Source organism: Coffea arabica, chromosome 7c, assembly GCF_036785885.1.
Source record: "Coffea arabica cultivar ET-39 chromosome 7c, Coffea Arabica ET-39 HiFi, whole genome shotgun sequence".
NCBI lineage: Eukaryota > Viridiplantae > Streptophyta > Magnoliopsida > Gentianales > Rubiaceae > Coffea > Coffea arabica.
The window spans coordinates 34121371-34144139 of record NC_092322.1 but is presented as its reverse complement, the minus strand read 5'-3'; the positions used below and the strand labels follow the sequence as shown (position 1 = coordinate 34144139).

Genomic DNA, 22769 nt, shown 5'->3' with positions numbered 1-22769 from the left:
GATTTTTACCAATGTTGACAATATGGTCAAAAGTGATTATTAGACGCTCATTTTCCAATGTACAAAAATTGCTTTGCCATTTTCGAAAAGATCGGATCCTACCTTACCTTGTGCACTACCCCTTTGGATGGTACAAAATATAAACGTGCAAGTCTCCTTGGATTAAGTATCCGAGACATAAGGTGGTTTTATTCCTAACACGGGATCCCCTAAATGGCATTCCCTTTCTAGGGTGGATGCATGTCGCGCCCCATTTTTGATAAATAAATAAAATGGTTTAAAAAATGTATTTTTTTTGTGATTGGAAAATGAATTGTGACTTTAAAGGTAAAAAAATGGGTCTAAATGGGGGGTTGAGAATGCGACGATTTGACCCAAAATTATAGTTTAAAAAGGGTTTTTGAAATAAAAATTGGAGTCGCCACTTGGTAATGAGTTAAGGTGTACCAAGTCACCAAAAAAAATGAATTTTTAAAGAAAAAATAGGAAAAAGTAGTAAGAAACCCCTTTTAAACGACTCCTAGTCCACGTAAACCAAAGAAAAAGGTTCGGGAGTCACATTTGACAAAGGGGAAGGCAAGGATAAAATCCAAGGCACCCCTTTGACCTAGCCAAGGCTAGTTGCATGATTTAATCAAAGATTTTCTTGTTTTAACCAAAGAATTTATTATATTTGGATGCACTACATGAATGCAAACCCTAGACCTAGGGGTATTGGGGGAAATTTCTCTTCAAAGGTTGAGTGGTGCCAATCACATTAATTGTGAAGCCCAATAACGATCCTTTGAAGAAGTCACGAATAATGCGAGTGGGATGCAAATGAATGGAATGCATGTATGCAATGTGAGGACATGAGTTTGAAAGAGTAATAAAAAACAATAAATATGTAAATGAAAATGTGCACGTGAGTGGGCAATGTACGGTATGTGAAATGAAAATATGAAGTGCATGTGTGCAGGTGATGATAAAGTGTTCGTGTGCAAGTGAAGCAACATAAAGGTGCACCTGTGCAAAATGGGAGGAAAAATAAAAGTGTGATGAGGGTATAAAATGGTAGAGTGGATTTAAAAATGCATGAGTTTAGGGAATTCATGCATATTGGGTACGGGGAGACCAAAATCGTGACTCAATTTGCCCTTTTATAGAGGGAATACAAGCGTGCTAAGGTTTAGAAAAAGCCACACTCGTCTATATCCCATATTTAAGGGGACTCTCAAGCAAATGAACCCTATAACTAGCATGAAATGTAAAAATCCTAAAATGGAGGGAAAAGGGGTTCGAGGGGCATGCAAAATGATAAAACTAAAAAGAATGCATGACATGTAATGAACATGCAAACATGTACTAACGAGGAGAAATCCCTAAGGGTCTAGCGTTGGACTATCCCATTCTATGAATTCCGACTAGCGTTGGACTAGTGGAAACGTACGTTCATCCATCACATTCATTCAGGCTATGGAAAGCGAGTAGACATGCCAAACACTTATAAACACATAGCACATAACATTTAGCATGCTCGACTAGATGCAAGGCCCTAATAAAGCAAATTAACACATAGCAACAAAGGTAAGCAACCAAACTAATAAATCTATTACATTTGCTAGCTAGGCACACGTCTTCAATAGGTCTTCATCGAATGCTCCTCCAAGTCCTATCTATTACAAGCCAAGAGGTGTACACATACCCCGTAAAAGAATAACTTAACAAAAAGCAAGAGTAAATGAAATAAAGGAACTAAAGAATGGCAAGGAAAGCAATTTAGACATGCAATTCTCACTTAGCACGTTGGATCACATAGGAGAGACAAAAAAAAGGATAAAAGAAATTATACCTCCCCTGGATTGGAGCTCTAATGGAGTGAAATCAATTTATTTATCCTCCAAAATAAAAGAAATGGTCAAGGTACCAATTTATTAAGAAAAATTAAAGAAATATGCAAAACAAAGCTCACTTGATCGTAAAGCCCCTAAAGTTATGACTTAAGCGCAATTGAAACAAAGCATGGTAGTTAATTGAAGCAAACAAGCAATGAAGCTGCACAAATTAAAATTAAAAAGGACCAAATTGATGAAATTATTTAATGGATTGGGTCATAGCAGCATTAGTTAGAAACCAAGGGGTCAAAGTGTAATTATTGAAAGATACTTCATGCAAGTTTCATGCAAGCTACGTGGCTTATATTCTGCAACAAAGCTCAGCCATTTCTAAAGCCTTTTGCACTATTCCAGCCGTAGCTTGCTTTTCAATTCATTGTCTCAAATGAAACAAAATGTAATCTTCATTTGAACACAGCCCAACATCCCAATCCAACATCAAACCGCAATCTCGAGTAAGAAAAACAAAGCTAAACATTCGAATATACAAACAGCAAGAGAATTCTGCATTTTCGGCAGATGGTTTCAGCAATGAGACTTGCTGCATTTTTTTCAACCTCTGATTTCTAATCCCAGCTTTGATTAGATATTTTCAACCCCAACATCACAGCTCTCTTTTTCTTGCCGTTTCCTTTCTTCTGTTTTTCTTTCTTTTTTTTTTTTCCAGATTTGCAGCCGTCACTCTCTATCCCCGTATGCTCCCCCTTTTCCTTTTTAGTTTCTCCTTTTCCTCGGCAGATCTCTCTTTTCTCTTCATTAGCCGCCCCACTCTCCTAAACTCTCCCTTTGCGGCTCTCGGCTCCCTATCCTTTTATATGGGGGAAGACAACCCTAAACCCTCACCTCATCTCTCCTATATTTGCAGCTAAAGGGGCTGCCCAGCCCCTCTTTGCAAGTTGAGTAGAAACGCGGCTTGCATGCCGCGGTTTTCATTCTTTTTTTTTTAACTTTTCTTAACTTTCAACTTAATAATTACAGAATTGATAATAACAAATTGACAAAAACCAGGTAATAATAATAATAATAATAATGAAAATAATTTAAAAACTAAACAACTAGAAACAACAAAAATGGCCATTTTTCCATCTTTTTCTACATTTTTCTTTTTCATTGTTTTTTCTCATTTTTCACTTTTTCTCTTTCTTCTAAATGAATCAAACAACAATAAAAGATAAATTAAGTAGAAATGACTAAAATAAAGCTAAATAAAACAAAATTGCTATTTTTCCTTTTTCCTTTTTTTTTTCTTTCCAAGAAATTCTATGCTAAACTTAAAAATAAACTATAAACTAAAAACTAAAAATCGAATAAAACTAACACGACTAATAAAAAAAACTAAAAATAAACAGTAAATGAAATTACATCAAAAATTTGGTGTCTACAGTTTGCCCCTCTTTGTCTGAGTTTTGAAAAAACTTGAGACAAAAAAGTAGACACCAAATATTTACCTGCATTATTCGGCTGCAAAATGATTCCGACGAACAAGAATTCTAAAATGGGACTGACCCAAACATGAAATTAAAACGGGACTGACCCGAACAAGAATTTACAACGGGACTGACCCGAACAGGAATTTAAAAACAGATGAATTGAAGTGAAATGGAGTGTTGGTGGGATTGACCCATGTTCATTGATGATACAAATGAAAGAAGTGAAATGAAGTGTTAACGGGACTGACTCATGTTTGTTAATAATGCAAATGAAATGCTCGCTAGTGGGACTGACCCACGGCTAGTGGCGAACGAAAATGCTCACGGGCGGGACAAACCCAGCTCCAATAGCAATGACAATGAGATGCTTACTGACGGGACAAACCCAGTTCCAGTAGCAATAAAATGATTTTGATAATCGGACAGTGGGATCAAACCCGAGCCTGCCTAGGTCGGAGGGATAAAACCCGTGCCCAACGAAAGTAAAAGCGGTCAGTGGGATAAAACCCGAGCCTGCCGAGGTCGGAGGGATAAAACCCGTGCCCAACGAAAGTAAAAGCGGTCAGTGGGATAAAACCCGAGCCTGCCGAGGTCGGAGGGATAAAACCCGTGCCCAACGAAAGTAAAAACGGTCAGTGGAATAAAACCCGAGCCTGCCGAGGTCGGAGGGATAAAACCCATGCCCTAACAGAAATAAAGCGGTCAGTGGGATAAAACCCGAGCCTGCCGAGGTTGGCGGGATAAAACCCAGTTCCAACGTGATGTAAGCGGTCAGCGGGATAGAACCCAATTCTGCCGAGGTTGGCGGGATAAAACCCAGTACAACGTGAACTTTGTGAAGTTGGCGGCACCAAATCCAGGCCCAACGTGCTTTGAGAAGTTGGCGGCACCAAGTCCAGGCCCAACGTGATTTGAGATGTTGGCGGCACGAAATCCAGGCCCAACGTAAACTTTGTGAAGTTGGCGGCACCAAGTCCAGGCCCAACGTGATTTTTGTAGAGTTGGCGGCACGAAATTCAGGCCCAACGTGATCTTGTGATGTTGGCGGCACGAAGTCCAGGCCCAACGTGATGTTGTTTGGGACGTTGGCGGCACGAAATCCAGGCCCAACGGGATTTTGGAAACAAGAAACTGAATTTGATTTATCAAAAAAAAAGAAGTTAAACTTGAGTTTTTTGATTTTTGACCTTTCTGATGATGATTTTTTCTGATTTTTCTTTTCTTTGGATTTTTTCCTTCCTTTCGGATTTTTCCGAGAGAATTTTTTCAAAATAATTTGCCCCAGTGTCGGGTCCATTTTTCCTCCTTCTCCTTGCTTCTCTTTGCAGTATTGGCCTTCCGTCTCACTGGATGTTTTTCGCCATTTTGAACCATGAATACCTGCACAGGGGGGCTTAACAAAGCATGACATGCACTTAAATTCCATGAAAAGAGCCGCGGGATTGTTTCGAAAAATGTTATTATTTGATTTTTGGACAAAAATTTCAAATGTATTACAAAAAATTTGCCCCAGTATGGGCTTATTTCATGAAATCTCACAAATAAAATTTTTGCCCCAGTGTGGGCTCCCTTGATTGCAAAAATTTGTTCAGATGATTTCCCATTTATTTGAACAAAGAAAAACCGCACTTTCTAAAATTTAGAAAAGAGTGCACATATACAACAATGTGAAGAAACTTTAAACGTCAAGTTTGAACTCATGCAGAAATTTCATGATGAATTCCTCGAAATAACACCAAATTCAAGAAGATTTCTTCCTCACTTTTAGCATTTGTGCTTAGGGTAACGGGTCACCACTTCTGGTTGGCTCATCTTTCAGGACCAATCAAGTGACTTTATTTTTGATTTGGAAGTGGCTGAAGGAAAATGAGAGGTCAGAATTTGTCTCATTTTTTGTGCCCCAATTGTATGTAATCCATTCAATGTCACATCTTAGTGAAAGCAGAGAGTTTGTCACCCTTATTTCTTAAGAAAAACTTAGTCAACGTATAAGCTTTATAGGTTTGCAACAATATGGATAACGATAGTTAAACCTGTGAAAACTGGTTATACCCCCATGATCACAAATGATTGATGGAATTCTTACGAGCATAATCCTCACTTTGGATTGTCATGAAGGAATAAGTCAACGATGGACTTTATTAGCTTGTAATGTACCTTGAAAACGATAGCTAAAGAATAAAACTTTCAAGAACATAGCACCGAAGATCGCATTATCCCAAAATTGCCCCTATTTTGAACTCGAAGATTCTGAACTTTGTTTGATCACTTAATAGGGACTTCACCATCGAATCCTTTGTATTTCATTTTTCCTTTTTGCTTTTCCGTTTTCTTTTCTTTGATCTGGTGGGTTTTCCATGGTGAGTAGCGTCAAACCTCATACTCAAGCAATTCAGAAATACAGCTAAAATTTTCCGGAATCAGAAATTTTCTTGACAGGGCCATTGCAAAGAATAGAAGTCAGGACTTTCGGCTTTTGTAATGGGGTCAGGTAGGGTGCTTAAAAAAGTTAAGGCTTGAAAGCGGATTTCAAAAGTGGTTTGAAGAATCTGAGATCGCATTGTTGCGCCAACCCTATTTTAGGGTTAAATCAGAATTTGCCCTAGTTTATGCTCAATTGAGGCTTTTTCTCTTTCATTTTCTTTCTTCTTTCGATTTTTCGGCTTTCTGCCATTTTTTTTTTTAAATTTTCCCAAAATTTGCCCCAGTTTATTTTTTGAACTGAGGTTCTCTTTTTCCTCTTACTTTTGATTTTGTAGCTTTTCACTTTTTCACTTCTTGAAGTTTTCCTTTTCAACTCAAACTTGCCCCAGTGTGGGGTTTGCGATTCTCAGGGATTGCCAAATGAAGTATTTTATTCTGATGGCTCAAAAGGGATAACTAGGGATAGAATGTTTGATTGGAAAAAGAAGAGGGCCTGACCTTTGTTCCGTCCCTTACAATAACTCTGAAAGGAAACTTTCGTTAATGCGAAAATTTTTTTGCATGTATCTGAATTACTGACTGAGGAAGACCCTTGTTCATCCATATTTGTGAAACATAGGCGATCCACGCGGACAAAACTCTTCCTTTTCCTCTCTCTCTCTTTTTTCAAAAATTGGAACCCAAATGGCATCAAATTTCCCCAATTTGCGGTTCCCTCTCCTTTTATCTTTTTACTTTTTCAAAATTTCCCAATCTCCTTCCCCAATGTGGGGTGCGATCATATGTGCACTCGAAAAGAACCACCAATTTTTGGTTCAAATGGGGATGCAAGGGATGATCAGTGTTTAAGTTGTAGAAATGATGGCCAAAGCATTATTCTTACACCTCATGACAATCAAAGTAATGAAATGGTCACTGAAAATCCATTCCCCTTTTTGATATTTGAAAATTTTCCAATATAGGGTAGTGATCATTAGGGCTCTTATTTGAAACGAAATTATTCTTTTAAAGGCTCAAACGGGAGAGCAAATGATAAACTCTGTATAGATAGAGAAACGACCGCTTGAAGTATCATTTCAAATTTTCAAAACAAATAAGAATAATGCACATTTTTGCTTTCACTAGATGTGAATTGAATCGGATTAGTCACCGCGGACATTTTCAAGCCAAGGTTGCCCCTATTTGCAATTTATCAATCAATGTGACTGATTTTATTTTGGGGTTAAGTGAAGTGGGCAGAAATATGAATTGTGCAGTGAAGGAGAAAAAGGTATCTCATTGGGTCTTTTGAGTGATCTCTTTTAATTTTGAGCACTCTTATTGTGTAATTCAGATCACCAATCTAGTGTATACAAGAGTTGTAGAAAGCATACACTTGCAAATTTTCAGGCTGGAGGTTGAAAAAACCTTAATTTGATCTTATTTCTCAAAATTCATCATGAACTCTCCAAGGAGTAAGAATAAAGAATGAAATGTACATAAATATACACAAAACAAAGAATTATCCAAAAATTTTATTGCTGAAAAAAAATTCTCATTCAATTATGATACAAATGAGAAGAGAGAAACTTATAAAGAGCTCAAAATATACACTTTTGTCTCTTTTTCTCTTGGAACAAAATGTATTAACAAATCAAATATACAGAATTTCCCTTTGAAAAACAATTACAACATCTCTCAAAGGCTTTAGCGTAGAGCTTCCAGATAGATCATTTATGTTTTCATTGTAGGATCTGCCCAAGAATCAAATAATTCTTGCAATTTTGACACCTTATTAGATCAGAAGTGTCATCAGATATAGAAAAATATTTTTCCTTTTATTGAAGTATTTTTTATGAATGCAGGGGAGGGGGGAAAACAAAAGAAAAATACCCTGTGTTAGTAAGAAAGAATATAAAATCGGTATGCATGTCCTATGGGGAGAACCCTTTTATGCCAAGGGTAGGCCTAACATGAAAATGCAATCCGCTAGAGTAGGCACCATACCATACCTGATGAATCCGATCAACTCATTGAGTGAAAAATAATTTTAAAAAATTTGGTCAATTGGAGAGACGAAAGACATTTGTCAAAATAATGGCAATGTCCGAATGAATTGATTACAAATGCACGGGTTTGATCTCGACGAACTTCCTATCGAAGAGATTGGAATTCGTTGACAAATTTTCTTAGTGAAGCACGGGTCAAAACTCCAACTGATCAAATGTCTGGATGTAATGAATAGTTTTCTCAAAATCGACTAGATTTCCCCATTTGAAATTGACATTGAAACCCTAATTGGTCAAACAGCTTGAATGAAATTGACCATTTATTTAAAATCGACCGGATTACCCTAAAAAGGGAAACAGGTCAAATGAATTGAGTAAAATTTACTCAAAACTGACCGGATCATCCTAAAAAGGGAACTTGATCGAATGAAATTGAAAATTTTATTCAAAAATGGATCGGATCATCCTAAAAAGGAACTTGATCAAATGAATTGAATGAAAACGAGAATTTATTCAAAATTGACCAGATCGCCCTAAAAGGGTAAATTGGTCAAATGAATTGACGATTTATTCAAAATCGACCGGATGACCCTAAAAAGGGTAAATTGGTCAAATGACCCTAAAAAGGGTAAATTGATCAAATGAATTGACGATTTATTCAAAATTGACCAGATGACCCTAAAAAGGGTAAATTGGTCAAATGAATTGACAATTTATCGAATGAATCGGCAAAATGGATTGGTTGAATCGTCCGGCCATTGGTTATTTCAAAATTATTGAAGTGCATTAGTCTATGACCTTCTAAAAATCAAATTTTGGCCTCAATTCACTTATTGTCTCAATAGTGAGGAAATATTGGTAAATGTCTTCAAATTAATGTCCTTTACGCAAGAGATTTTTACCAATTTTGATAAAATGGCCAAAAAGTGATTATTAGACGCTCATATTCCAAAGATCACTTTATGAAAATGATCGGATCCTACCTTACCTTGTGCACTACCCCTTTGGATGGTACAAAATGTAAACGTGCAAGTCTCTTTGGATTAAGTATCCGAGACACAAGGTGGCTTATTCCTAACACGGGATCCCCTAAATGGCATTCCCTTTCTAGGGTTTAATGCATGATGTCATTTATTAAAGCAGTAAATATGTGACAAATATGGCCTAAAGGACATGAATAATGCATCGGGGGGAAAGGGTCTAAAAATGAAATGTACTTATTGAAAATTAAGTGTAATGACTAAAATTTAAACATGTGAGTTATCTAGTGGGTAGGACACTAAAAAAGTGCCAAAATGGCCTCTTATTGCTAAGGCACATGAATGCAAGCCAAGAAAACAAAAGAATGGTTAGTGCAATTGATAGTACACATAACATATTGGGAGCAAATAAGAAAGGAAATACAATAGAACAAGTAAAAGGGGTGGAACCCCTTCCCTCGTGCCTAATGTGCTTAAAAAAAAAGGTGAGACTGACTCTAACCTAGGAAAAATTCTAACATGGATGCATGAGGTTGGGGTTCACTAATGCGACTAGACTCGATAAGGCTTCGGCTCTCAAGCCTTCAGACCTAAAGGCAAAGGGTCATCACTCCCAAGGCCTTCGATCGGTGGCTCGAGTGATCCCTTAGGTAGCGCTATGGGCGCAGCGCACACCATCCGCCTACCCAAGGCGATCGATCCTAATCCTACAAGGCGGTGTGGGAAACGCCCACGAAAATAAAATAAAATGGGATAACAATAAATAAACGTGCACGTATGAAGTGTTCCCTATTTTGAGGGAAGGGATTGAGAACCACGCGAGGCTCTAAAGGTGACACCCCCCCCAAATGCAATGCAAGCGCGAGATAAGCAAGTAACATACATCCAATCAACCAATCATACATTCGCGAATGAGGGAGTAGTTGGACACGCGTGAAATGTAAAATCCTAAAAAAGGAAAAAATGCAACCCTAAAACACCCAAATGTGATATATGAAAAGGTTAAAAGAAGAAAAAAGTTGATTAAATCAAATTTGCTCGGACTCTCGAATTTCTCCAGTGGAGTAGCCAACTGTCGCGCCCCATTTTTGATAAATAAATAAAATGGTTTAAAAAATGTATTTTTTTTTGTGATTGGAAAATGAATTGTGACTTTAAAGGTAAAAAAATGGGTCTAAATGGGGGGTTGAGAATGCGACGATTTGACCCAAAATTATAGTTTAAAAAGGGTTTTTGAAATAAAAATTGGAGTCGCCACTTGGTAATGAGTTAAGGTGTACCAAGTCACCAAAAAAATGAATTTTAAAGAAAAAATAGGAAAAAGTAGTAAGAAACCCCTTTTAAACGACTCCTAATCCACGTAAACCAAAGAAAAAGGTTCGGGAGTCACATTTGACAAAGGGGAAGGCAAGGATAAAATCCAAGGCACCCCTTTGACCTAGCCAAGGCTAGTTGCATGATTTAATCAAAGATTTTCTTGTTTTAACCAAAGAATTTATTATATTTGGATGCACTACATGAATGCAAACCCTAGACCTAGGGGTATTGGGGGAAATTTCTCTTCAAAGGTTGAGTGGTGCCAATCACATTAATTGTGAAGCCCAATAACGATCCTTTGAAGAAGTCACGAATAATGCGAGTGGGATGCAAATGAATGGAATGCATGTATGCAATGTGAGGACATGAGTTTGAAAAAGTAATAAAAAACAATAAATATGTAAATGAAAATGTGCACGTGAGTGGGCAAGGTACGGTATGTGAAATGATAATATGAAGTGCATGTGTGCAGGTGATGATAAAGTGTTCGTGTGCAAGTGAAGCAACATAAAGGTGCACGTGTGCAAAATGGGAGGAAAAATAAAAGTGTGATGAGAGTATAAAATGGTAGAGTGGATTTAAAAATGCATGAGCCTAGGGAATTCATGCATATTGGGTACGGGGAGACCTAAATCGTGACTCAATTTGCCCTTTTATAGAGGGAATACAAGCGTACTAAGGTTTAGAAAAAGCCACACTCGTCTATATCCCATATTTAAGGGGACTCTCAAGCAAATGAACCCTATAACTAGCATGAAATGCAAAAATCCTAAAATGGAGGGAAAAGGGGTTCAAGGGGCATGCAAAATGATAAAACTAAAAAGAATGCATGACATGTAATGAACATGCAAACATGTACTAACGAGGGGAAATCCCTAAGGGTCTAGCGTTGGACTAGCCCATTCTATGAATTCCGACTAGCGTTGGACTAGTGGAAACGTACGTTCATCCATCACATTCATTCAGGCTATGGAAAGCGAGTAGACATGCCAAACACTTATAAACACATAGCACATAACATTTAGCATGCTCGACTAGATGCAAGGCCCTAATAAAGCAAATTAACACATAGCAACAAAGGTAAGCAACCAAACTAATAAATCTATTACATTTGCTAGCTAGGCACACGTCTTCAATAGGTCTTCATCGAATGCTCCTCCAAATCCTATCTATTACAAGCCAAGAGGTGTACACATACCCCGTAAAAGAATAACTTAACAAAAAGCAAGAGTAAATGAAATAAAGGAACTAAAGAATGGCAAGGAAAGCAATTTAGACATGCAATTCTCACTTAGCACGTTGGATCACATAGGAGAGACAAAAAAAAGGATAAAAGAAATTATACCTCCCCTGGATTGGTGCTCTAATGGAGTGAAATCAATTTATTTATCCTCCAAAATAAAAGAAATGGTCAAGATACCAATTTATTAAGAAAAATTAAAGAAATATGCAAAACAAAGCTCACTTGATCGTAAAGCCCCTAAAGTTATGACTTAAGCGCAATTGAAATAAAGCATGGTAGTTAATTGAAGCAAACAAGCAATGAAGTTGCACAAATTAAAATTAAAAAGGACCAAATTGATGAAATTATTTAATGGATTGGGTCATAGCAGCATTAGTTAGAAACCAAGGGGTCAAAGTGCAATTATTGAAAGATACTTCATGCAAGTTTCATGCAAGCTACGTGGCTTATATTCTGCAACAAAGCTCAGCCATTTCTAAAGCCTTTTGCACTATTCCAGCCGTAGCTTGCTTTTCAATTCATTGTCTCAAATGAAACAAAATGTAATCTTCATCTGAACACAGCCCAACATCCCAATCCAACATCAAACCGCAATCTCGAGTAAGAAAAACAAAGCTAAACATTCGAATATACAAACAGCAAGAGAATTCTGCATTTTCGGCAGATGGTTTCAGCAATGAGACTTGCTGCATTTTTTTCAACCTCTGATTTCTAATCCCAGCTTTGATTAGATATTTTCAACCCCAACATCACAGCTCTCTTTTTCTTGCCGTTTCCTTTCTTCTGTTTTTCTTTCTTTTTTTTTTTTCCAGATTTGCAGCCGTCGCTCTCTATCCCCGTATGCTCCCCCTTTTCCTTTTCAGTTTTTCCTTTTCCTCGGCAGATCTCTCTTTTCTCTTCATTAGCCGCCCCACTCTCCTAAACTCTCCCTTTGCGGCTCTCGGCTCCCTATCCTTTTATATGGGGGAAGACAACCCTAAACCCTCACCTCATCTCTCCTATATTTGCAGCTAAAGGGGCTGCCCAGCCCCTCTTTGCAAGCTGAGTAGAAACGCGGCTTACATGCCGCGGTTTTCATTCTTTTTTTTTTTTAACTTTTCTTAACTTTCAACTTAATAATTACAGAATTGATAATAACAAATTGACAAAAACCAGGTAATAATAATAATAATAATAATGAAAATAATTTAAAAACTAAACAACTAGAAACAACAAAAATGGCCATTTTTCCATCTTTTTTCTACATTTTTCTTTTTCATTGTTTTTTCTCATTTTTCACTTTTTCTCTTTCTTCTAAATGAATCAAACAACAATAAAAGATAAATTAAGTAGAAATGACTAAAATAAAGCTAAATAAAACAAAATTGCTATTTTTCCTTTTTCCTTTTTTTTTTCTTTCCAAGAAATTCTATGCTAAACTTAAAAATAAACTATAAACTAAAAACTAAAAACCGAATAAAACTAACACGACTAATAAAAAAAAACTAAAAATAAACAATAAATGAAATTACACCAAAAATTTGGTGTCTACAATGCATGATGCCATTTATTAAAACGATGTAAATATATGACAAATATGGCCTAAAAGACATAAATAATGCATCGGGGGGGAAAAGGTCTAAAAATGAAATGTACTTATTGAAAATTAAGTGTAATAACTGAAATTTAAACATGTGAGTTATCTAGTGGGTAAGTCACTAAAAGAGAGCCAAAGAGGCCTCTTATTGCTAAGGCACATGAATGCAAGCAAAAAAAAACAACGAAATGGTTAGTGCAATTGATAGTACACATAACATATTGGGAGCAATTAAGAAAAGAAATACAATAAAAGCATGTAAAAGGGGTGGAACCCTTTCCCTCGTGCCTAATGTGCTTAAAAAAGGGTGAGACTGACTCTAACCTAGGAAAACTCTAACATGGATGCATGAGGCTGGGGCTCACTAATGCAACTAGACTCGATAAGGTTTAAAAAGGTCCCCAAGCCTTCAGACCTAAGGGAATGGGTCATCAATCCCAAGACCCTCGGTCGGTGGCTCGAGCGATCCCCTAGGTACTGCTATGGGCGCAGAGCACACCATCCACATACCTAGAGAAACCATTCCTAGTCCTACAAGGCGGTGTGGGAAAGAGCCCACGAAAATAAAATAAAATGGGATAACAGTAAATAAACGTGCACGTATGAAGTGTTCCCTATTTTGAGGGAAAGGGTTGAGACCCAACGCGAGGCTCTAAAGGTGACACACCTTTCCCCAAATGCAATGCAAAAGTGCGAGATAAAACAAGTAAAACATACATCCAAGCAACCAACCATACAAACGTAAGTGAGGGAGTAGTTTGATACGCGCGCGAGGCAAAAGGTCCTAAAATGGAAAATGCAACACTAATATCCAAATGCTATACATAACAAGGGTAGAAAACGTAAAAGAATAGCTAAATCAAATGCTTGGACCCACTTAGGAGTCCCCAGTGGAGTCGCCAAGCTGTCGCGCCCCACTTTTTGATGGTGTGAAAGTAGTGTGTAGGATATGTATGTGAACGTGTGTGAAAGTGAAAATAAAAGGCCGTGGGATTGTGAAATGCGACGGTTTGGCCAAGTAAAGGGTTTTAGATAGAAAAGGAGTCGCCACTTGGTATAGAGTTAGGGTGTACCAAGTCACCCAAAAAGTGATTTTGTTTTTGGAAAGAAAAGTAAACAAACCCTTTTTAAAGAATTTTTTTAGATCTACGTAACCAAAAAAAGGGATCGAGGGTCACATTTGATAAGGAAGAAGGCAAAGGCAAAGCCTAAGGCACTCCCTTACCCTAGCCAAAGCTAGTTGCGTGATTTAGCCCTTCTTTTTCTAATTCTTCTACCCAAAGTATGTGTTGCATGTTGGATGTGACTAATGGATGCGAAAAAAATGCAATCCTAAATTTAAAATGTCTCTTATGAGACTTTTTGGTCCCAACCACATGAGTTGTGATGGCCAATAAGAAAAATTCTTATAGAGGTCACGAATAATGCAAATGAAGACTCAAGTATGAGTGTAAGTGTGCAAATGTAAGAAAAGTGCAAGTGTGCAAATGTAAGAAAAGTTCATGTGTGCTAATTGAGAAAATAAAGGTGTTTGTGTGCAAGTGGATGAAAATATGGTATAATAGTAGTAAATATATAAGTGCATTTGGATGCAATTTGTGAGGTAGAAAAATAAATAGGTGATAGGGAAAGAAAAATGTGCAAACATGACATGTGGATTGAGAAAAAATATAAGTAGTAAAAAAAAATGTGGATAAAGAAGGTGAGAAAGTGATATGATAAAAATGAGAGTGTATGAATCTAAAGGAATGCATCAAGTCGGGTACGGAAATGACTCCTAACTTCACGATTTTAATTTTCCCTTTGATTAGAAGGAAGAACTAGCGTGCTAAGGCTATTTTGCAGCCACACTCACTTGTTTCCCTTACCGAAAAGGGACTCTCAAACAAATGTACCCTATAACTAGCATGAGGATGCAAAAACCTAAAATGAAAGGGAAGGGATTGGAGGAGCGTGCCAAATGCTAGAAAACTAAGAAAAATGCATGAAATGTAGTGAAACATGCAAGTTTGTACCAACGAGAGGGGACGGCCTATTGGGTCTAGCATTGGACTAGCCCTTTTCTAAAATTCTCTCACAAGCATTGGACTTGCGAGAGCTCGAGGGAAAAACCATGACCAGCGTTGGACTAGCCACGGTGACGCATTCATCCATCACATTCATCTATGACTATAGAAAGCAAGCAGACATGCCAATCACCTATAAACACGTAGCACATAACACTTAGCATGCTCGACTAGATGCAAGAGCCTAATAAAGCAAATTAACACGTAGCAACAAAAGCAAGCAATCAAGCTAATGAACCTATTACATTTGCTAACTAAAACAAATGGGGAAGAGGGAAAATGAATAAAAATGCTCTCCAAGCCCTATCTATTACAAGCCAAGAGGTGTACACATACCCTATAAAAGAATAATTTAATAAAAGCAAAAGTAAATGAAATAAATGAAAGGAATTAAGGAAAGGCAAGGAAAGCAAAGTAGACATGCAATTCTCACTTAGCACGTTGGATCACATAGAGGAGGGACAAAAAAGGATAAAAGAAGTTATACCTCCCCGTTTGTGATGTTAGTAAAGTGAACAAGACTTAACTTGGACTAGAGTCACCAAAGAAAGAGATAACTTGGGCTAAAACCATCAAAGCAAGGGATTAATGCACCACTTTAAAGATAAGTAGAATAAAAAGCAAAAAGGAAACTCAGAACACCTTAGAAACTTCAAAAGGGGTACTAACAAACCACCAAATTCTTCCCTAATTGTGACTTAAATGAAACAAATAATGCATAGCTTCCAAGAAAGGGACCCACCAAGGTCCCAATTGCAAACATTAATCAATCATTCGAGTCCAATCGAAATATTTAAGAACTTCACAGGTCCCAAAAAATAATAAAAGGTCAAGTAATGGTTCAAATTGCAATCAACTTAGGACTTAATTGCAAGAGATTAGCCCATAATTGGCTCTTTGTAGCATAGACAGAAGCTAAGGGGAGCCAAGTGCAAATTTTGAAAAGCTGTTCATGCAAATCCATGCACGATCTCGAAGCTTAAAGCTTCTGCAGCCAAGAACAAATGCATACCGCTGCCCTTTCATATCAAAAAAGGATTCCAGACTTGATCCAAAATTATTTTACTTAGACTTCAACTTAAATTGAGCAACAAAACATACATATTGCATTTCCTTAAAGCAGGAAAACTCGAACTTGAAGCAGGAAAAGGAAAAACACAGAAACTCGTCTATACCGCTGCAGCAGACATTCTTATGTGCAAACTATAAGCGCAATGCGAACCAAAACCAGGCAATCAATGATTATTAAACATTCCCCCTCTGTTTTCCAACATAAAACCATTATATTTAAGCATCCGCCACTCATGCAAACGGATCATGCAAGCTGATATGAAAAGAAAAGAAAAAAAAAACGTCCTTCCTCTGCTGCAACTTCCTGCTACAAAAATGCAGCTTGACCCACGCCGACATTATATGAAAAGGAAACAACGAAAATTTATTTTTGTTTTGTGAACTAGAATTCTCCTAAATCTCCAAATCACCCCTGTTAACATAACCCAAGTACCAAACTACCAGCAAACTAGGTGCATTCAAAAGGCTTTCTACCATTTTATTGTCAAGCGTTCGGATTGTGACAGCTCCACCTCCCCCTAAGGCGAACCAAAGGGCTCGGCGGACCACCTGCCCAACTCTCGCCGGGACTCACTACAGTTCTCAAATAAAATACATCACTCACATCCAATAACATAGGGTACAACCTCAAGAAAAAACGAAATAACATTTTTCAAACTTAGAACTAGATAAGATACATTACAAATCTCAAGTAAGGGTATCATTCCCCGAATAAGACAAAAGTCCTCAGTTCTCATATAATTACATCAAATACTTATCAAGTGAACCGAATTCAAATTATATATGAGATATCCCTTCAGGCACTAATCACTCAATACAAACGCTTTCTTTGGCCTCGAGCCCTGTGGGAAAAAAAATATTTTTGGGGGTCACTAATTAAGCCTCAGAACTTCCACTTCCAAACCTGTTAAGGAAAACAAATTGGGGTGAGCTAACGCTCAGTGAGACTAAGGGAAAAACATGCAAGCATGCTAGCAAAGACACAATATAAAGCAATAACTCGAGTAACAAGTAACTGCGAAACATTAAGCAATTAGGGAATTTAATCACAATAAAAGGATACGGGAGCTCTCAGGAGCTAATCCACACGCGATCCAAGCTCAGGTAGTTGACCCTCCGTCAACTTTCACAGTTATCCATGTAGAACTCCACTTACTACCTCCAGCCACCATGACACCCTCTTGGATCCGTAACCAAACAAGCATGTAGGTGGTATCACTTAACAAGTATACCTAGCAAGATCCCTTATTTGGATCAAGCTATAACACTTCCCAAGGTTCACCAAGTTTCTCGACCAAGCCCTTGTCGGCTCGAGTTACAAGGCTAGCCAATGGGTTGGGGCGTCCCCCCATTCACTTTTAGGTCGATGAGACGAAGCTCCAATCGACAAGATTTGGTCATAGCATTGAGACAGGATGAGCGGTACCTCCTACCCTAAAAGGGCATGATACATTCTGCCGCTCAATGCTCACGAAAAACACTTTCATTTGCATTCACATGTAAAACGTATCACTTATCAAGCAAGCAATTTCATGAAAAAGAGGACAAGGGCGATAAAGTACGCCCTAGCCTCATTAACTAGCAAGTACAAGAATCATTTCATTTAAGCACTTCACATGCACTTGATACTCACCAAGTATCAAAAGTCAAAGTTTGAGAAATTAGCTCTAAGACGCTTCGCCGGGAGTTCCCTCGAAGTCCTCTTGAGATCCTGAAGGTATGCAATAGTGCATTGTATATCAAATTCCAGGCCATACAGTATTCGTGTAAAGAAAAGAAACAGTCAATTTTGACTCCAATATTCCAGTTTCCAAAGTATTTCAGTTCATAAGGAACCGACTTTCAAATGAGGTCTCAAGTGATAGGTGAACTCAAGTTCACCATGAAAATAGGTTTGAAATGCTCTAAGAGTTGTAAAAATGTAACCTAGGCCCTTAAAAGAACATTTAGGTCCAAATTGGAAATTTTCACTTTTCGAGTCATTCTTGGAAAAAAATCAGTCCGGAAGTTCGGAAAGTCTAAAAATGGAAAATTTTACACCGTCAAAAACTTGGCTTGAAGCATAACAACTTTTCAGAAGGTCACTTTCCAAGAATCAAATCAGAAACAAGTCAATTTCTCCAAGAAAGTTTACTATGCATTGAAGATAGGTCAAAACAGTCCAGGTTTTTCCAATAACTTTGGAATTTTTGCCAAAATCATAGAATCAAAACCAGCCTTTGAAATTTAACATGAATGTAAATTTCCAATCCAGGTTTCAAATAAAAAAAAACGGAACTCGATTCCGATGTTCCTAGCTCAAGATATAAAAAGTTGAAGTTCGCTAAAATTCCTGGACTGTTGGCCTTTCCAGAAATTTTCCAGATTTAATGCACTTCGCTAATTAGGCCGTATCTCACTCGATTCTCAGTGAAATTGAAAATGGCTGGTGGCTTTAGAAACTAGGTTTACAAGGTTATATTTGTGTAGAAGAAATCATTTCCAAAATCCAGACATAAGCGGTTCAAAATCAAGCAACAAAATGGTTTTTCTGGACAGTCTCGGATGAACAGTAATAAACAGGTAACCGACTTTCAAAACTCGCCACGAATCGCTCGGGACGAACTAGAAAATGAGCTTGGTACCATTTTAAAGCTCTAAGAGTCTACTTTCAAATGCCACAAATGGTACTCCATTTCGATCAATGAGCAAAACGTTATAGCTACACAAATGTTGCTGGTCAGAAAATTCTGGAGCTTGTTCCAGTTTTGCTTCTTTACTTGTAACTCAAAATTTAACCAACCATTTCTGTTGATTTTTGGCAGACAACCACAATACACATAGCACAACATATCTACACCAATTTGGAAGCTCAATTTGCACCAGAAAATTTTCGAAATTACAGGGCAGCAGCAAACAAGAAAGTCGGCAGCAAGTCAGAAATTTCAGACAGTACCTTCTCCAAATTTCTAACTTTCTTCCAACTTCATTTCATCAATCATTCTAGATACATGTAACATAGCACAATATCAGCAACCAAAACATGTTAATTCATCAAATCAGCCACCAATAAGCATCCTCAAGCTGTCCAACATGTCATGAAATTGCAATCAAATAATTAATCAACCAATCAACCAAAATTCTGCCATAGGTTGCAAACCCATGCTACCTTTGCTCCATTTGAGCTATAATTTTGCAAGATTGAAGTGTGGGTGAGTGAGTTACCTCAAGCACTTAGTTGGACAGCTTTAGGGCAGAACTTTTGACCGAAATTCCTCCAAGAAAACCGATGAACAGCCCCCTCTTCCAAGCTAGGATCAAAGCCCTCTAATGGATGATGAAATTTGGAAGTGGATTGAAGTAATTTTGTAAGGATTTTGGCTAGATTTTTCTGCCCTTTTTCTTCCTATTTTCGGCCAAACAGAGAGAGTGAAGAGAGGAGAGAGAGTGCCATCAGATATTGTAATGAAAGTGGAGAGAATTGATGACTTAATGGTTAAGTCTAAGTGTCAACTCATGCTAGGTCCATTTAGGGTCTTCGCGTGTCCAATTTTCGCGCTCGTTTGCAACTTTTGTGCACTAAACCTCTGAGGTAATTTCCCTAGTACATTAATAGTACATTACTAATAGTCTAATATCATGTTCTTAAAATCTCCAATTAATCAAATTAATGTGCCTGTCGGGGCCTTTTCGGCACGCGCGCGTATAAAGGTCAAACTTAAGGGTTTTCTCGTTTGAACTTGGAAATTCAACTTATTCGATTCTAAAACTCTAAAATATGATAATCCAAGTATATATATAATAATAATAATAATAATAATAATAATAATCACGATAAGCAATTCATCTTGAATAAATTTGGGCATTAAAATAATATACGCGTAAAGAACCAATCAGTAAAATTTATTTTCGAGAAATTCATGTACTTTAGTATTTTATTTTATTTTTATTTTTTTTTGGATAACTCGAGTACGAAATATTTTTAAAATGACCAATTTAACAATATTTCGAAATAATAAAATTATGGGTCCTCACATCCTTTCCCCCTTAAGAGAATTTCGTCCTCGAAATTCATACCTTAACTCAAAAACTCCAGATGTCACTTTTGCATCCCACTCTTACGGATTGTAAAACTTATTCCGCATTAAATATCACGTAAGTCTTGTATTCTTAATCTGCTCACGACGAGCGAGATAACAATTCCTTCATGCGGTTCACAGATTCAATTGCCTTAAGAAATTTATCAATTCAAGAACAAATGATGTAATAGCCCTTTAAATTGGTATACGCAATGAACTTTAAATATCTCGTAGATCAAATTCGATAAGATCTTATTAGCACACAAGTTTTGTCCTACTGGACCTTAACCCTAGTAATCTTTCAAAATAGATAGTAAAAGCCCTCAAGAATCAATAACTTCAAAAATCATATCTGGTTCCGTATACATGTATGCAAATATCGAAGTACGAAATGAAACCTTACATTCAATAATATCTTATTGTAGTCCCCAAGTCATTTATGAGTATTACTGCCAATTTTTAACCCAAATACGACTTAAAGACCCAAATCCATTAATGCTACTGGTGTATTTCATTACTCCCAATGGCATAATCGAATTTCAAAGTGCTTACTTTTCTGATGAACTAGCCTTAATCACATCTTCCTCTAGATTCCTCAATTAGTTGTAGTCCTGTATTAAATCAAACTTGGAAAGTACTACAGTCTCTTGTAGATACTCAAATGATTCATTTATGCAAGGTAAAAGATATTTATTCCTAATACCCACTTGATTCCAGCCTCGATATTATAGACATGGCCTTCTCACAAGGCTATAAGCGTAACAAAATTTAGATATATGAATAAGTCATGAAATTGATTAAATGCAAAGTAAACTTTCATTTGCTATAAAAGACCATAATAGTTTCATCAAGTTAGGATAAATTTATCAAATCATTCAAAAGAAAAGGGAATAAACAAGATTGTAGCAAAACATGCTAAGTCATCCATGTTCAAAGCAACAAAAGATTTCATCCCTTACACAAAAGATTACAACCTTCAAAAGTCTCAGTATAAGCTAGGTTATAATCATAATCCCTGTCCTTAAGCAAAATCAAATCCATCTTCACTCGTAGAGCTTCTAATACTTTGGTTCTTCTCATAGCCATTAGTATTAACCACTCCCTCTAACACTCGACTGTTTTGCAGCATACTTAACGAGCTGTTGAGGAGTTCCTCGGGCAACTTAAAACTTAATGCTCAGGACTCCCGCATAGCAAGCATTTCCTTGTTTCCTTCAGCCCATAATCTCAGTGTGATTAAACTTGCAGTATCTACAAGTTACTCTACAAGTTACGGCCCGATTAGCTTGAGAATTCTCATTTTTCTTTTTCTTCTTTTCTCTCTGCTCCACAACAAATTCATGTTCACATCTCTCTTTACGTTTCCCTTTTCTCATTATGGGAGTTTCCTTCACTACCCTTAACTTGGTTGCTAGAAATATACTGAGGTGAAACTTGAATAGTGGGTTGCATCCCCTCGAGTTTTTTTTTTTTTCCTGAAGTTCCTCCAATACTCCTTCGTATTTCTTTTTCATTTCCAATTTCTTGTTCCATAATTCCATCTTCTCTACAAACTCTTGTTTGCATCGTTCTTCCCAGAATTCAACCAATTTAGTCTGGAATTCCAACTTATTGCGAAAAACTTCTATTTCTATACGCATCTCTTCCAAACTTTTCATTTCATCCAATTGCTTAATCCTGACTGTCAGCCTATCAAAAACTCAAAGCATCTAAATGAGTAGCAAATCAAAATTTAAAACTTAACTATCCACAACCTATAAATTCTCACGCATCTAAGTCATCCAGGTATATTTACTCTTACCTCTTCACGAATTTGATACGTAAGCAAATCCACACCCACAAATAAAGTAATACCCCTTGATATAATGATATGTACTTCCGTTCTAAGGTCTTACTCACGTATGTAGTGAAACCATAAATTACACGCCATAAGAAACAAGTTCTGATCCTTGACTAAAAACTGTTACGCACTAGTAGGACCAGAATCCTTTTCCTCAAAAGTTTGTCTAAATCAAACCAATCATGACCTACAAGATAAAGTCGAGACTTTTGATGTATTTTGAATGTATCTGTGGCAAAATGCGATTCAAAATTTTCAAAATTAGAGTTAAAGATACAAATTTTCTTCATGATCCAAAACTAAATTTTCTTAGTAAGAGATTTCAAATAATGTTTAACCACAATCATCAATACATATTTCAAATCTCTCAAATAGATTTAAGAAGATTAATCATGCAACTTAATGCATGAATTTAAAACATATACATAATAATCATAACATATACATGGAGGGTGTTCCAACACTTTTCCTCAAAGTTTCGAGTTAAATCTATGTTCGGGTAAAGCGTATATTTTAGAAAATACCTTTAAGAAAGATAAATAGACATGTAGGTTCATATTCGCATAACCTGTGATCCAACACCTTTACCACCCTTTTATATCCAAACCAAGAGCTAACTCTACTAGTACATAAAGCCCGATCATTTCTAATATCTGATTCATAACAAATAGGCATTCATGTTCCTAAGAAAAGATTCGAGCTTGAACTCTATCTGATTTCGATTCTCAAACGAGTTCAAAATGTGTGTGTGTGTGTATATATATATATATATATATAAATTTTGTGAAAAAGTAAAACAAGTGAATCTGAGTATAGTAATAGTCAAGTAAAATTGAAAGCGCTTTTGTTCAAGTATAACAAATAGATAATGAGTTCAAGTCATCTCACCAAACCAACGAAAT

At 36.9% G+C, this 22769-nt stretch overlaps 1 long non-coding RNA gene across 1 annotated transcript; it reads right to left on the bottom strand.

Annotated features, from left to right (window-relative positions):
- Positions 1 to 16643: 16643 nt before the first annotated feature.
- Positions 16644 to 19356, bottom strand: LOC113698287 (uncharacterized). Its single transcript, XR_011817543.1, has 3 exons — positions 19174 to 19356; positions 17603 to 17680; positions 16644 to 16873 (listed from the first exon to the last, which is right to left on the bottom strand). It is a non-coding gene; the product is annotated as an uncharacterized lncRNA (long non-coding RNA).
- Between the last annotated feature and the right edge of the window lie 3413 nt (positions 19357 to 22769).